The 13423-nt window shown below is 36.3% G+C and overlaps 1 pseudogene; it reads left to right on the top strand.

The window, feature by feature from the left end:
- Window positions 1-1949: 1949 nt before the first annotated feature.
- LOC147486869 (uncharacterized) lies at window positions 1950-3554 on the top strand (annotated as a pseudogene).
- Window positions 3555-13423: the final 9869 nt, after the last annotated feature.

Genomic DNA, 13423 nt, shown 5'->3' with positions numbered 1-13423 from the left:
ATGCAAGAAGTGCAATAATAGGTATTACCTGCACATTGATGTAGTAAAAGATCATTTATTTGATTCGGGTATAGACAAAGATTACACTCGATGGGTGCATCATGGTGAACCTTTTGAAGTAATGAGTGATGATGATGATGATGATGATGATGATGATGATGGTTCGGGTGGACATTTTCATGGGTTGGACGACTTGCTCACAGATGTAGCACCGATTCCTAGGGATATTTTGGAGCCTAGAGTGCAACATTTAGAAGCATTTGCTGTTCCTACTACAAGAGATGGAAATCCATAACCATTTGCTGAACTTTTGCATGAAGCTTAAAAGCCTTTGTTTCCTAGTTGCAAGAAATATAGTACGTTGGATTTTCTCGTAAAGTTGTTTCATCTGAAGATAATTAACCGTTGGAGCAATAAATCATTTGACATGGTTCTCAAGTTATTTAAGGATGCATTACCAGATGGTGAAACACTCCCAAAGTCCCATTACGAGGCCAAGACGTTATTGCGAGGCTTAGGACTTGGTTATGTTTGTATACATGCTTGCATCAATGATTGTATGCTCTTTTGGAAGGAAGACCAAGATCTTGAAAGTTGTTCAATTTGTGGTGAACCGAGGTACAAAATTAATCAAGGGAAATGTAAAAAGATACCACAGAAAGTCTTGAAGCACTTCCACTAAAACCAAGGCTTCAGAGATTGTTTATGTCTAGAATGACTGCTGAAGACATGAGATGGCACAAAGACAAACGAGTTCGGGAGGACAATGTACTTAGGCATCCAGCAGATTCAAAAGTTTGGGAAGACCTTGACAAGGAACATCCATGGTTTGCTGCTGATCCTCGCAATGTTCGGCTTGGTCTTGCAAGTGATGGGTTTAAACCTTTTGGTGACATGAGCAGTACTTACAGCATGTGGCCTGTAATGATTATGCCGTATAATTTGCCGCCTTGGAAATGTATGAAAGAACCATTCCTTTTCATGTCTCTACTTATACCTAGACGCAAAGCACCTGGAAATGATATTGATGTTTACATACAACCATTGATAGAAGAATTATTGGACTTGTGGCAAAATGGGGTGGAGACATTTGATGCGGCGACAAATAAAATGTTTGTAATGCATGCAACAGTATTGTGGACAATAAATGACTTTCCTGCATACGGAAATTTGTCCGGTTGGTCCACCAAAGGTAAGATGGCTTGCCCGAATTGTAACAAGGATACATTATCTTTGTACTTGAAGAACGGGCATAAGCAATGTTACATGAACCACAGCCGATTTTTGCAGCCAAGACATCCTTTGAGAAAGCGTCTCAAGCAATTACCTGGTGGAATTAGTGGTAGCAAATTTGAACCAAAGAAATTAAATTAGGAAGATGTGAGGTTACAACTTCTGCATGTCGAAGAACAAACATTTGGAAAACATCCAAATAACAAGAAGAGAAAGCGTACTGAGGCTGAGTATAATTAGACAAAGAGGAGCATTTTTTTTCGTTTACCTTATTGGCGAAGCCTTAATCTGCGGCACAACCTCGATGTTATGCACATTGGAAAGAACGTTTGTGAGAGTGTTATGGCAACGTTGTTACACCTAGAAAAAACAAATGATTCAGTGAAAGCTCGAATGAACTTGGAAGCATTGGGTATTAGACCAGAGTTACATCTGAGTCCTAGGGGTAATAAGTTTGTTATACCCCCTTCTTGTTATACGTTGTCACCTGCCGAGAGAAAGAGCTTCTGCGAATGGTTGAAGACGGTAAAATTTCCTGATGGTTATGCATCAAAGATTTCTCGATGTGTCAATGTTAAAGAATGCAAAGTATCTAGAATGAAGAGTCATGATTGCCATGTTCTTTTACAACGAATTCTCCCAGTTGCACTTCGTGGTTTCTTGGCTAGTGATGTATCAAGTGCATTAACCGAGTTGGGTTTGTTTTTTCGAGAACTATGTTGCAAGACATTAAAGCTGGAAATGCTCTAGAGATTAGAAAAGGATATGCTGTGATACTTTGTAAGCTTGAGTTAATATTTCCTCCAGTGTTCTTTGATGTCATGGTCCACTTAGCAGTACACTTGCCATATGAGGCGATACTTGGAGGACCAGTTCACTATCGGTGGATGTATCCAATTGAGAGGTCAATGTTTGTTAGCTATAATTTAATTTGTTTGCACTTATATATTTCTACTTGGAATTCACTTGTTTAAAGTCTAAATAGGTTTTTGAAAACTCTCAAGCAATATGTTCGTAATAAAGCACACCCAGAAGGATCCATTGCTGAAGCCTACATTGACACTGAATGTCTCACATTCTGTTCAATGTATCTAGAAGGAATTGAAACACGTTTCAATCGTGAAGAGCGGAATTATGATGGTGATCATTCTAAACAAGTCAAAGGGTTGCATGTTTTCACACAGAAGGTTCGATCATTAGGAGGTCCCCAAATTATCGAACTTAGTGCGAAGGATTTCAATAAGGCTCAATACTATGTGTTGAATAATTCAGAAGAAATATCTTCACATTTTGAGTAAGTCCCCAACTTAGTTCTCCGACATTGTATTTATTATATATGAACATATATGTAATATTTTATTTTAAATACACAAATAACACATGGTTGAGCTTAAAAAGACAAAGTTCGCATGAATTAGGCGAAAAGGCAAGAACGACACTTTTTTGAATGGTTTAAAAAACGCATAAGTATTGGGTGAGTTTTTCAAGTAGTTCCTTTACTTGAGTTTGAGAATTTTGTATTTGCATTAAATTTTTTTTTATCAATATAGATGCAAGTAATGCGTAGAGAGAAATCTTCTAAAGCAAGCTTAATTTAACCAGATTCATTAGCATGTGGGCCTCATCGTCGTGTGACTCGGTATAGTGGCTGCATTATTAACGGAGTTAGATTTCATACCAAGGACCGTGAGGCAACACTCTGAACCCAGAATAGTGGCGTGGTTGTAAATGGAGAACACCAGTCAAAAGAAATGGACTTTTATGGTGTCCTAACAGATGTTTTAGAGCTAAATTACCTATTTGGAAACCGGGTTTTTCTTTTCAAGTGTGACTGGTGGGATGTTGGAAATAGGATGGGAATAAATATAGATGACAATTTCACTAGTGTTAATGTCTCAAAGAAGTGGTATAGTGATGACTCATTTGTGTTGGCGACCCAAGCAACTCAAGTTTTCTATTTGGAAGATACCAAATTGCGTGGTACTTGGCAAGTTGTGCAAAAGGTAACTCATCGAAATATGTATGACGTTCTAGAGAAAGATGAAGTGACTGCTCCAGAGAATGATGATGATGCTTATCAACAAGAAGAGCAGCTTGGAAGGGAAGAAATCCAAAGCGAAGATGTTACACTTTTACAATTAAACAGGGAGGATGTGGAGCCTGATGAAGTTGATGAGAATGTGGTAAATCAAAATTTGATGGTTGTAGGCAATGACTTCATTGATGATGATTCTGAGGTTGAAGAAGATGATACATTACTAGACTATTACAGTGAAGAAGAAGGGAATGCTTCTAGTGATAGTGATACCGACATTGATTAGAAGTTCATGTAATAACATTATAAATCATGAATGAGTAAAGTATCACTTCTAAGTTTTCTTATAATATTAATTTTCTTTTAGTTATTCTTCTTTTTATTTACCATTTATGGTTTTCAATAAATAATTATCCATTTTGAATGTATATCATTGTTATTTGTCAATTTATTGCTTATTGATATTATGGGATTGCATTACTGACACTTATTGAACTAATCTATATTTCTCGCCCTAATTTTTTGTTCTATTTAACATTGTGGTTTTATTATTTGTGATTAACCCTTCATGTCTCTTGTGTAGTTATGGCACCTGGTCGTCCTCGACGCCCATATGCTAGTGAGCAACCTCAATCCAGTCAGGGTGGTTCTTGTATGGGAGATAAACTCATTCTTTTAATTTGTTTTACTTTTTTATTACTTACAAATAACTAACCTTCCTTGTGACTTTTTTTTTTTTTTTAGGTTCTAAATAGGTCAAATAAATATCTTACAAAACACATCAAGCAGGGTGGCGGGAAACCAAGAATAGAGATTCTTCCTGGGAAAGCAAGGCCTATAGGCGATTGGGGCCAAGAATGGATTAATGAGCTTGGCATGATAGCTAAGGATGACATGCCCCCTTTTGCCCATAAGTGGAAGGATGTGGATGATGATGCAAGAACACTTCTTCATGAAAAAGTTTTGGTAAATGAGTAATACATATTAATTATTGCATTTCATCTCTTAGCTTTGCGAGTTTATTATATTACTACTATTTCAAGAGCTTAAATGTGGTATGTTTTTCAAATGAGTTAATTATGAGAGTGAGATTATTGCTTACTAACTAATTGGTAGATGCCTTGCATTAGTTCATTTAAATTGTCTATATAAAATGACAATTTCATTGGTCAAACTTTTGTGTTAGTTAAGTTGTTTATTTTTGTCTAGCTTATGTTTTTTCTTTGTTCTTTCTCTTTTCCTTTCTTTTTTTTTTTAATATTTTTTGTAGGATAAGTTTGATATGGATATGAGTCAACCACATGTGGAGCTGTAAATGGATATTTAAGGGACCGCTTTAAGGTGCAGCCTTCACATGCACTATGTGAACCTACCCAATAATGTAAACAAACGTGAACACCCATACAACAGTATTTCACAAGATGCATGGGAAACTTGGTGTGATTTCTGGGAAACTGAAAAGTTCAAGGTAACGATCTGCACTTTAATGATCTATCTAATTTGAACTATAAGGATTGGCCTCATTGCAGCGAACTTTCTTTATTAACTACTTGAAGACTTTTCAAGAGGAAAAAACATACTATGGAGGAACTCCCTTCTTCCTTGCTTCCCTTCTTGCTAGCCTACAAGATAGGATAATAAGTACTTTCATTCATTCGATTCCTAATACAAATTAAAATGCATTTGTTTGGATGTAGAATGTCAGTGAGAAGACCAAGTATAGTCGCTCGTGCTTAACAACTAGCCACCGTGGTGGTTCAAAGTCTTTTATCCGGGCTCTTGCAGATATGGTATGTATATAGGATTTCTTATTACTTAGATAATTATGTTTTTAGTTTCTTAAACAAATGGTATAACCTGTCTCTCTTTGGAAATGGTAAGAAAAAGCACCCACTTATTACTAACTACTTTTCTGTTAAGAAAAAGCATATAAAGAAGTTAGATATGTGGTCTCATGTCTCAAGCAACAGAAGTCATGGCTTCTCTGTTCTGGTCCTGCTTCCTTGTTCTTCTTATTCTTCCTACTTACAATGTCTTTGCAAAACAAACTTACATAGTGCACATGAACCATCACTATAAGCCCTTATCCTATGCCACCCACCATGACTGGTACATTGCACACCTTCAGTCCCTAACAACTGCCTCTTAAGATCTCATAACTTCTATTCTCTACACTTACACTAATGCTACCATGGCTATGCCGCTTCACTTGACTCTGAACAAGTCGAGTCCCTTCCTCTATCTGACTCAGTTTTCGGCGTCTATGAAGACACCATTTACACTCTCCATACTACTCGTACCCCTCGGTTCCTTGGCCTTCAAACAAATATGGGTTTACCAACAATTGACCGATCAAAAGATATCGATCAAAGGCCAATGGATGTGATTATTAGGGTGCTTTCGACATCGGGCGTTTGGCCTGAATGGAAAAGTTTTGATGATTCAAAAATGGAACCTGTACCGAGTCATTGGAAAGGAGAATGTGAGTCGGGGCCTGATTTTAGTTCCTCACTTTGTAACAAGAAACTAATTGGCGCTCATAGTTTCTCTAAAGGATTCAAAATGGCAAGTAGTGGAAGCACTACAAAGAAACCATTAGAAGAAAATGAGTCGCCCTGTGACCAAGACGGTCACGGGATGCATACAGCAAGTACGGTCGCAGAATCACACGTGGCCAATGCAAGCCTTCTGGGATATACTAGAGGTACGGCTCATGGTATGGCCATCTAGGCCAGAATTGTTGCATATAAAGTGTGTTGGAAAACTGGGTGTTTTGGGTCTGATATACTTGCTGGGATGGATCGTGCAATATTAGATGGTGTTGATGTGCTTTCACTTTCACTTGGTGGTGGGTCTGCACCTTATTACTGCGACACCATTGCCATAGATGCCTTCACAGCAGTAGAAAAAGGTACCCACTTGTTATATATGTCTTTGCATCTACAAAAAGATAACTTTATTTTTGTTCCGACAAACAAAAAAACAGACACAGCTTCATTTTACTATTTCCACCTCAATGACTAGCTAAGTAATCTGATACCTTCTTTCTCTTATTAGTTGACTTCACCGACCCCAGTTGTGTAGAAAAGGCCTTTGGTTTTAGATTTTAGCTGGGATTTCTCAAAAAAAAACAAGTATATGGAGAGATGGTCCTCCTTGTATAGCTTTTTTCTTAAGATATTGTATGTTAGTTGTCTCAAAGATATAACTGTGGATGAGTTTTAAGAGGGACAGATTGTCTCAGGGCCGTTGCAGGCCATTTGCTTAGACGCGTCAGGTCGTCTCCAACAGTTATAGGCCACGTGCCAAACCACCGTAGGCCATTTCCTGTTTACTATTCTCTTATCTAGTTAATTAGTTATCGTTTGATTTTTCTCGCCCATAGCTATATATGTTACTTAGATTAGTAATGAATTAATCTTCTCTTATTGGTATTGAGATTTTTGTTCGTTTGCTTGAGATTCGGGAAAAACCTTGAATGAGTAGAAGTGAAGTGAAATACCATGTGGAATATAGATTCAAGGTTGGGAATTGGTTAATTAGTGGCGTTACATAATTAGAACATGAGTGAGGAACCTATACCGCCTTTCTCATCGGAAATGACTTAATCCATTTGTATAGAAACACCCTATCAATAGGGGAACTATGATTGGCTTGATCCCTAAATGGGTACGTAGGCAACTACACAGCTCAGCCGCTCCATAGGAAAACCCCTACCCCTTGTACAAGGAAGTCGAGTGTTTAACATGTTTTATTATTGATAAATTTTGGTTAATTATGTTTTCGAACGTGTTAAACATGATCTAAATCCTTTGATAATATTGATTATATTGCGTATTGCTAACGTGTTTATTTTGAAACTTCGTTAATCATTATCTGTACAAAGATTTATATAAACAAAATGTAATAAGAATTGTCAAGTAGCTGAAAGAGGATGAACAGGTACCTACCGTTCTACATAGAGAACTAGAATATAGGTTGCTAGACTAATACAATGCAAGCACCAAGTAATTAACCTTGTTTAATTATTATATACATGCATTGACTAAGTGACTAACGTTGGTCATTTGAGAATAAATGACAGAGACGTACAAGTTTGTTTGATAAGTATCAACCATGCAAGCTTCCTCACCATAACTGTAGCTTCCGCTAGGATAAGGAACCTTCATTCTTTAGTTCAAATTGATTCTTTTTAACTTATTTTGTAATAATTTAGCTATGTTTTCACATTATTGAATTATGAAACACTATTATACTGCATTCATTATTTAGAAATGATGACGATATTTAGCATTCAGAGATATTGGGTAAAAGATCGGTTTCGTGGCGCTGTAGCTACTTGATTTAACTAGCACTTGTCGAGATGATTAAGTGGCCGGTTCCACGAATCAATGTATCTTTTAGTAGTCGGGTTTATGGCTGAGGTATTTTTTATATTAAATGGAAGTATATTATTTGAATTTTAGGTTATGACAGGTTTTAAATTTATGAAATGTTAGAAATACAGAGGAAACTCTGCTGATTTTTTTTTAGAATGCGATGTGCAGAGGTTGTTTTATATTTTAGTTCTACTTTGGACTCATGTGAGTCAAACCCGCTCACGTCTTGGTTTATTAGATTGTTGAATATTTGGATCGAGCTCTTTTATTTGAATATTCAAGTGTCTGAGAAATTAGGGCGCTATAGTATAAGATAAGTAATGGCTTGAAGAATTAAAGGAGAGGGTGCAATAATGGAGTTACCTTGCTGAATTGGTAAGAAATTTTTTTAGTTTGGTGAATGGAGATATTTTTAGCTTGCAGCAGTGTTGGAGGTGGATATGCTTGCTGCCTATTTGTGCTAAATTTTTTATAACAAACTATGGAGTAAAGGGGGGGTGTTATAGCTAGCCAAAGATATGTCAAAAGATGGCCTGTCAATGGCCTGGGGGATGGCTTATAGCAGCCTACGAGTTAAATTATACTAAAATGGAGAGTAAATTAAAACACTAATTAGATTAGTGTTAGCATTTAGTATCTCATTTTTTTTTATCGTTATACGTACTAACATATTCCATATTTCTACGTTAAATAAATATCATTATAACTGATTAATTCTTAGATTTTAATTATGTGTATGTGAATTCTAGGAGCCAATGAGGGGTATAGTTTGTTATTTAGATTACATGTCTGGTGTTGGATTATTTGGATTATCTTTAAATACATGTTGCCATATTTTGATTTGACATATTTCAGTTGATGTGAACTAAATGTTGTTATATTTTGTTTACAGGTTCTCATGCGGTTTGAAAGAAACAATTTATATGGGTTTGTTTGGGCATTCTTCTTTTGGGATATAAAGTACTATGCGATAGATATTAGATGTTCAGACAATTTCTTTTGATGTTTTGTTGTTTATAAGACTATTGTATATATATATATATATAATGAATCATATTACTTTTAAACATGGAGAGAGCGATCTTTATAAATTACTTTTGGAAATGTTGTTGGTTAAATTTAATGTGGTTGAATTGAAGTTATTTATATTATTCTTTTAGGTTTTGTGATTGAAAGAAACGAAGTAATGTAAATATGTAATTGAACAAAAACCGGATTAAAAAAAAAAAAAAATCAACGCTTTGTTAAAGCGTCGCTAAAAATAAATTTATAGTGTGAAAACAAGCGTTCCTATAAGCATATAATTTGCGACAAATTTAAAAAGCGTCGCTACAGATTCATTTTCAGCGACAGTAAATATTGTCGCTATATGGATTTAGCAACAAAAATTTGGTGTTGTTGCCACGAAACAAAACATCGGTAGTATAAGATTACAACGACGAGATATACAACATCGCTACAAGTTAATCTTTAGCAACGGTAAATAACGTCGCAATAGTAATTAAAGTAACGAAAAATTAGTGTTCTTGCCATGAAATAGAATGTCGGTAGTATTGAATATTACCGACGATTTTGAAAACGTCGCTAGTAATCTATCTTTAGTAACGATATAACGTCGTAATACCAATTTTAATAACGAAAAATAGGTGTTCTTGCCACTATATAGAATGCCGGTGGTGCTCATCATTACCAACGTTTTCTTAAATCGTCGCCAGAATAGAGTTTTTGCCACGTTTTAAATAATCAAATAAAAATATATATACCGACATTATTTTGGGCACTACCAACATTATAAAATGTCGTTGATATTGTCCATTCACCGACGCTTTTTTTTTTGTAGTTTCCGATCTTTAGCGACTATACCTCTTGCGACGACCGAGCGACGACCATATAAACGTCGCTAATAACAATTACTGACGTTTTTATTATTTTTACCGACACTTTTTTTCATCGCTAAAACTCTTATCTGATGTAGTGAATGTACACAACAGTAAATTTCTGGGACCCACGATTAGACAACTTAGTTTCTATATCCTGTAAGAATCTAACCAAAAAGCCTCAAAATATGTGATATGTGAGTAATGACACAGAAGAGTAGTTTTTCCGAATAGAGAAGTTCACACATCTACTTACTTTATCACTAAATAAATCCTAGGCGAGAATTTAGGCCTTCTTTGGATCGATATGGCCAAAAATTCACACATGTAAAAAAAAATTTATTGCTAGTCACCCCATTGAACCTTTCATTAACCCTTTCTATTTCACCAAAAATTTATTACCCATCTATTAACCACAAATAAATAAGCCTACCTAGATGATGAGTATGAGAAATAGGATGAAGTGCGGAAAAATGAAGAGAAAAACTTGTCACAAATCAAAATCAGTTACCTGCTTCAGAAGAAAAGAAAAAAAAAATATAAATATGTTTCCAAAAATCAAAAGAATTATCAAAGTTAGAACTTCCCCCAAAATCAAATCAAAAGGGAATACAAAAGCTTAAAAAAGCCAAGTATGGAAACCCATGTTAGAAGCAGGAAAGAAAATAAGGATTTCTCTAGTATAAATATCTCGAACACCTTATTCTCTCATACTTATCATTTTTGAATTTTCCATTCCAATTTCTTCTACACTACCACCTAATTCCTATAAAACCTAATAAAGACCTCTAGCTCATTTAGGAGCAGGATAGTGTGATAATAAGTAGTAGATGTGAATTCTCGACCTCGGCTCCTCTGACTGTCATTGAGTATGTGAGGAAATGTGTGCCTACTGCACACTGGAGTTCGCAAAACTTGAGTGGAAAAATAAGAAAGAAATTGTGTTTCGACACATACCTGTGAGAACCTACTTAAGGACGCTATCCAAAGGATCCAGAAACGGCCCTGCTCGTACATTTCATTGTAAAAGATCACTGCATGCATGCTCATATGTAGATGTTTTGATTATTGTATGTATATTAACTTAAATTTCAAAAGAATTCATTCTTGTTTCACCCGCTAGTGAGATGTATAAATACCTGAGATTAATTAAGGAAACGGCCCTTTATTACTGAGTCGTTGTAGTATAAATGAAGTTTGTGAGTATCTTCTCTGGAAAACTCTCACGAGGCTATAACTCGTCCACTAGGGAATTCCTAGTGGTTCAAGGCCTTGTTGCATACAGTCAATGCAACTGCACTCTGCGAAATGAGACTTAGCTTAGGACAACACATTTTTGGCCACTTATCATTTTAATGTCTCTTCTTTGCTTGAGGACAAACAAAGTGTTATTTGGGGGTGGTGTGATAAGCACCCAAAACTGTAATATTAAACCCCGAGAAAATTGCATTTTGGTCAATTATGTGTTTAATAATCATCTAATAATTATATTTTTGTACTTTTGTAGGTTTTCCGCAGTTAACGTGAATATGATAATAAAACATGCATCGAAGTACAGAAATACTAGATTTCTTGAAGTCTTCCCACTCAACCCAAGTGAAGCCCAACAAAGCCTGACTAGAGCCAAAATTTCCAAAGGAACAAAACCAGTGCAGAACTGGTCCACATATAAAGAAGCAGCAAACTTCCGAAGCTCATATCTTTCAAACCTGGACGCCGACTTCGGCTAGTGAACTGCCATAGCAACTAGAGGCTTTAACTCTCTACGCAGCGACGAAAGTTGTAAAAATGCCAAAATTGGCGCCACCACTGCACACACCACATGGACCCACTCTACGGGCCCAAAAGGCATGATGAGTCAGCATAGGCAGGTGGCAAGTGGTGGTCACAATTGTGTGCCACCTTGCAAAAGGAAAAGACACGTACCAATTCAATGTTTTGAATTGAATTGGGCAAAGGACAAAACATAAGGTACAAAAAGACAAAGAACCAAATTAATTCATATGAAGCCAAAACTTTGTATTTCAAAGTTTTGAATGTCTCAATTGGAGAAAAGGACAAAACCAAATTAAATGGCTTCACGAGGGGAGACCATCCTATATATATGAGAAGGGGGTCTTCAATATTTCTCCTTCAGCATTTTATGCTTTAGCCTTGCTCATTAGCTCATGGTCTTCAGCATTTAGTTTATCGTCTGTAGCTTCATTCTAGTAGGTACTTCATATTCCGTCATTTTCTCTTCCAGCAGCTTCAATACTGTAAGTTATTTCTTCTTAATAAAAGCCATTTCTTTTTAAATTTAATTCCTGTCCTGCATTTACTTATTTATTGTATACAACAAGTTTAATTATTCCTCCAATGACCATGAGCTAATCCCCCGCCGGGATCTTTATCTTCGTGTGAGAATCCGGATTGACACTTTAATGTTCTAGAATCACTGCTTAGGAATTAGGTGTAGATTATACATCCGGTCTCAAAATGATTGAGACTGTACAAATTTTGAGTACTGATGCTCTAGAACACTCTCGCGAGAGACCCAAAATGTCTCGCGCGCGACTCTCTAGTGTCAGATAGCTCTCCAATTTGTCCAGCTGATGTAGAATCGAACCAGGAGCTAAAATAATATTCCAGAGATGAAATATTAGTTCAACTCCTTATGCTAGTGCGATACGACTCAGAGATGCAGGCATTTCGTTAGGGATCGATACTCGGCGTCATCTCGAGTTTGTCTATGAATTCGAGATGAATTAGAGCTGTAGTGATGTGGTAATATAAACTGTTGAAAAATTATTCTTGTATAAGTATGATTAACCCTCTCTCTATTTCTTTATCTTTGTTTATTTACGTCGAAATCACCATTATTTATTTACATTACTTGCATTATTGTTAATTTACTTAAATCAACTAAATAACCTAAAATCTTACTCATCAAAAGTTGTAAATCTAGTTGTAACCCTTGCCGAGCCTTAAGGTTTGGACGATCTCTTACTCGACCTATCCTACCAAACCCACATAAGTAAGGTAATTTGACTAAACGGACGACTATACGGACTTTGGACTTTGGACTTTGGTCCTCGGACTTCGGGCTGTGGACTTCGGACATAAGTATAAAACCAAAACGTGAAATGAACGTTTTATCATGTCTCATGTTTTTCTTCTCTCACAGCGACGCTGCGTTTGGTAGCGCCACCCTTTATTTTCTTTGCTCCTGCCATCACAACAGTAAGAGTTTTTAGGCTAAATCAATCATCTGAAACGAATATTTACATGTTTTCGGCCCCACAGACTGTGCCACTAGATGTAGGGGATTTTTCGAGTTTTCCCTGATCTTCCTCTGTGCCTTGTGATCTTGGAACCTTTAAATGAATGGAGAAGGGATGAGTTAATTGTGAGTTTAGGGTTGAACTATCTTATGGCTACCTATGTATCTCCTTGTTTATTATGGAAAATCAAACCCTATTTTGCGTAGTTCCTAAGAGCAAAATCCCTATATGATTTATATAAGAAGAGCTTTGAGAGTCCTAGGGTTAGGGCTGTCTTCACCGCTTGTGAGTTCTCTTCCATCTTTGGACTCTATCTTCCTATTAGGAATTCCATATTTATGGAAGTTTGAATCTAGACCATATATATCTTATGAGAGGTAAGTTTCCTTGCTGATCATAATGTCCCATCATTTATGAGAAGATTATATCTAAAAGGTAATTATCCAAGATATATATGCCATCACGATTCCTTCCTTATCATCAAAGATCGCCATCTTCAGTTTCCTTCTGTTCAGGAACTGTCTATCATCACTATTATGTTTGAAGGTGGTCGGTCATGTGCCTGGCACATGTCCACTAAACACTCGTGCTAGGCACGAGATTACTTACTCATAGAATTGATCCGATGGTCCTCGT

The sequence above is a fragment of the Coptis chinensis genome, chromosome 7 (genome assembly GCF_015680905.1).
Source record: "Coptis chinensis isolate HL-2020 chromosome 7, ASM1568090v1, whole genome shotgun sequence".
In the NCBI taxonomy this organism is placed as follows: domain Eukaryota; kingdom Viridiplantae; phylum Streptophyta; class Magnoliopsida; order Ranunculales; family Ranunculaceae; genus Coptis; species Coptis chinensis.
Note: the sequence above shows the minus strand (reverse complement) of the source record. Positions and strands in the feature narration are given on the sequence as shown.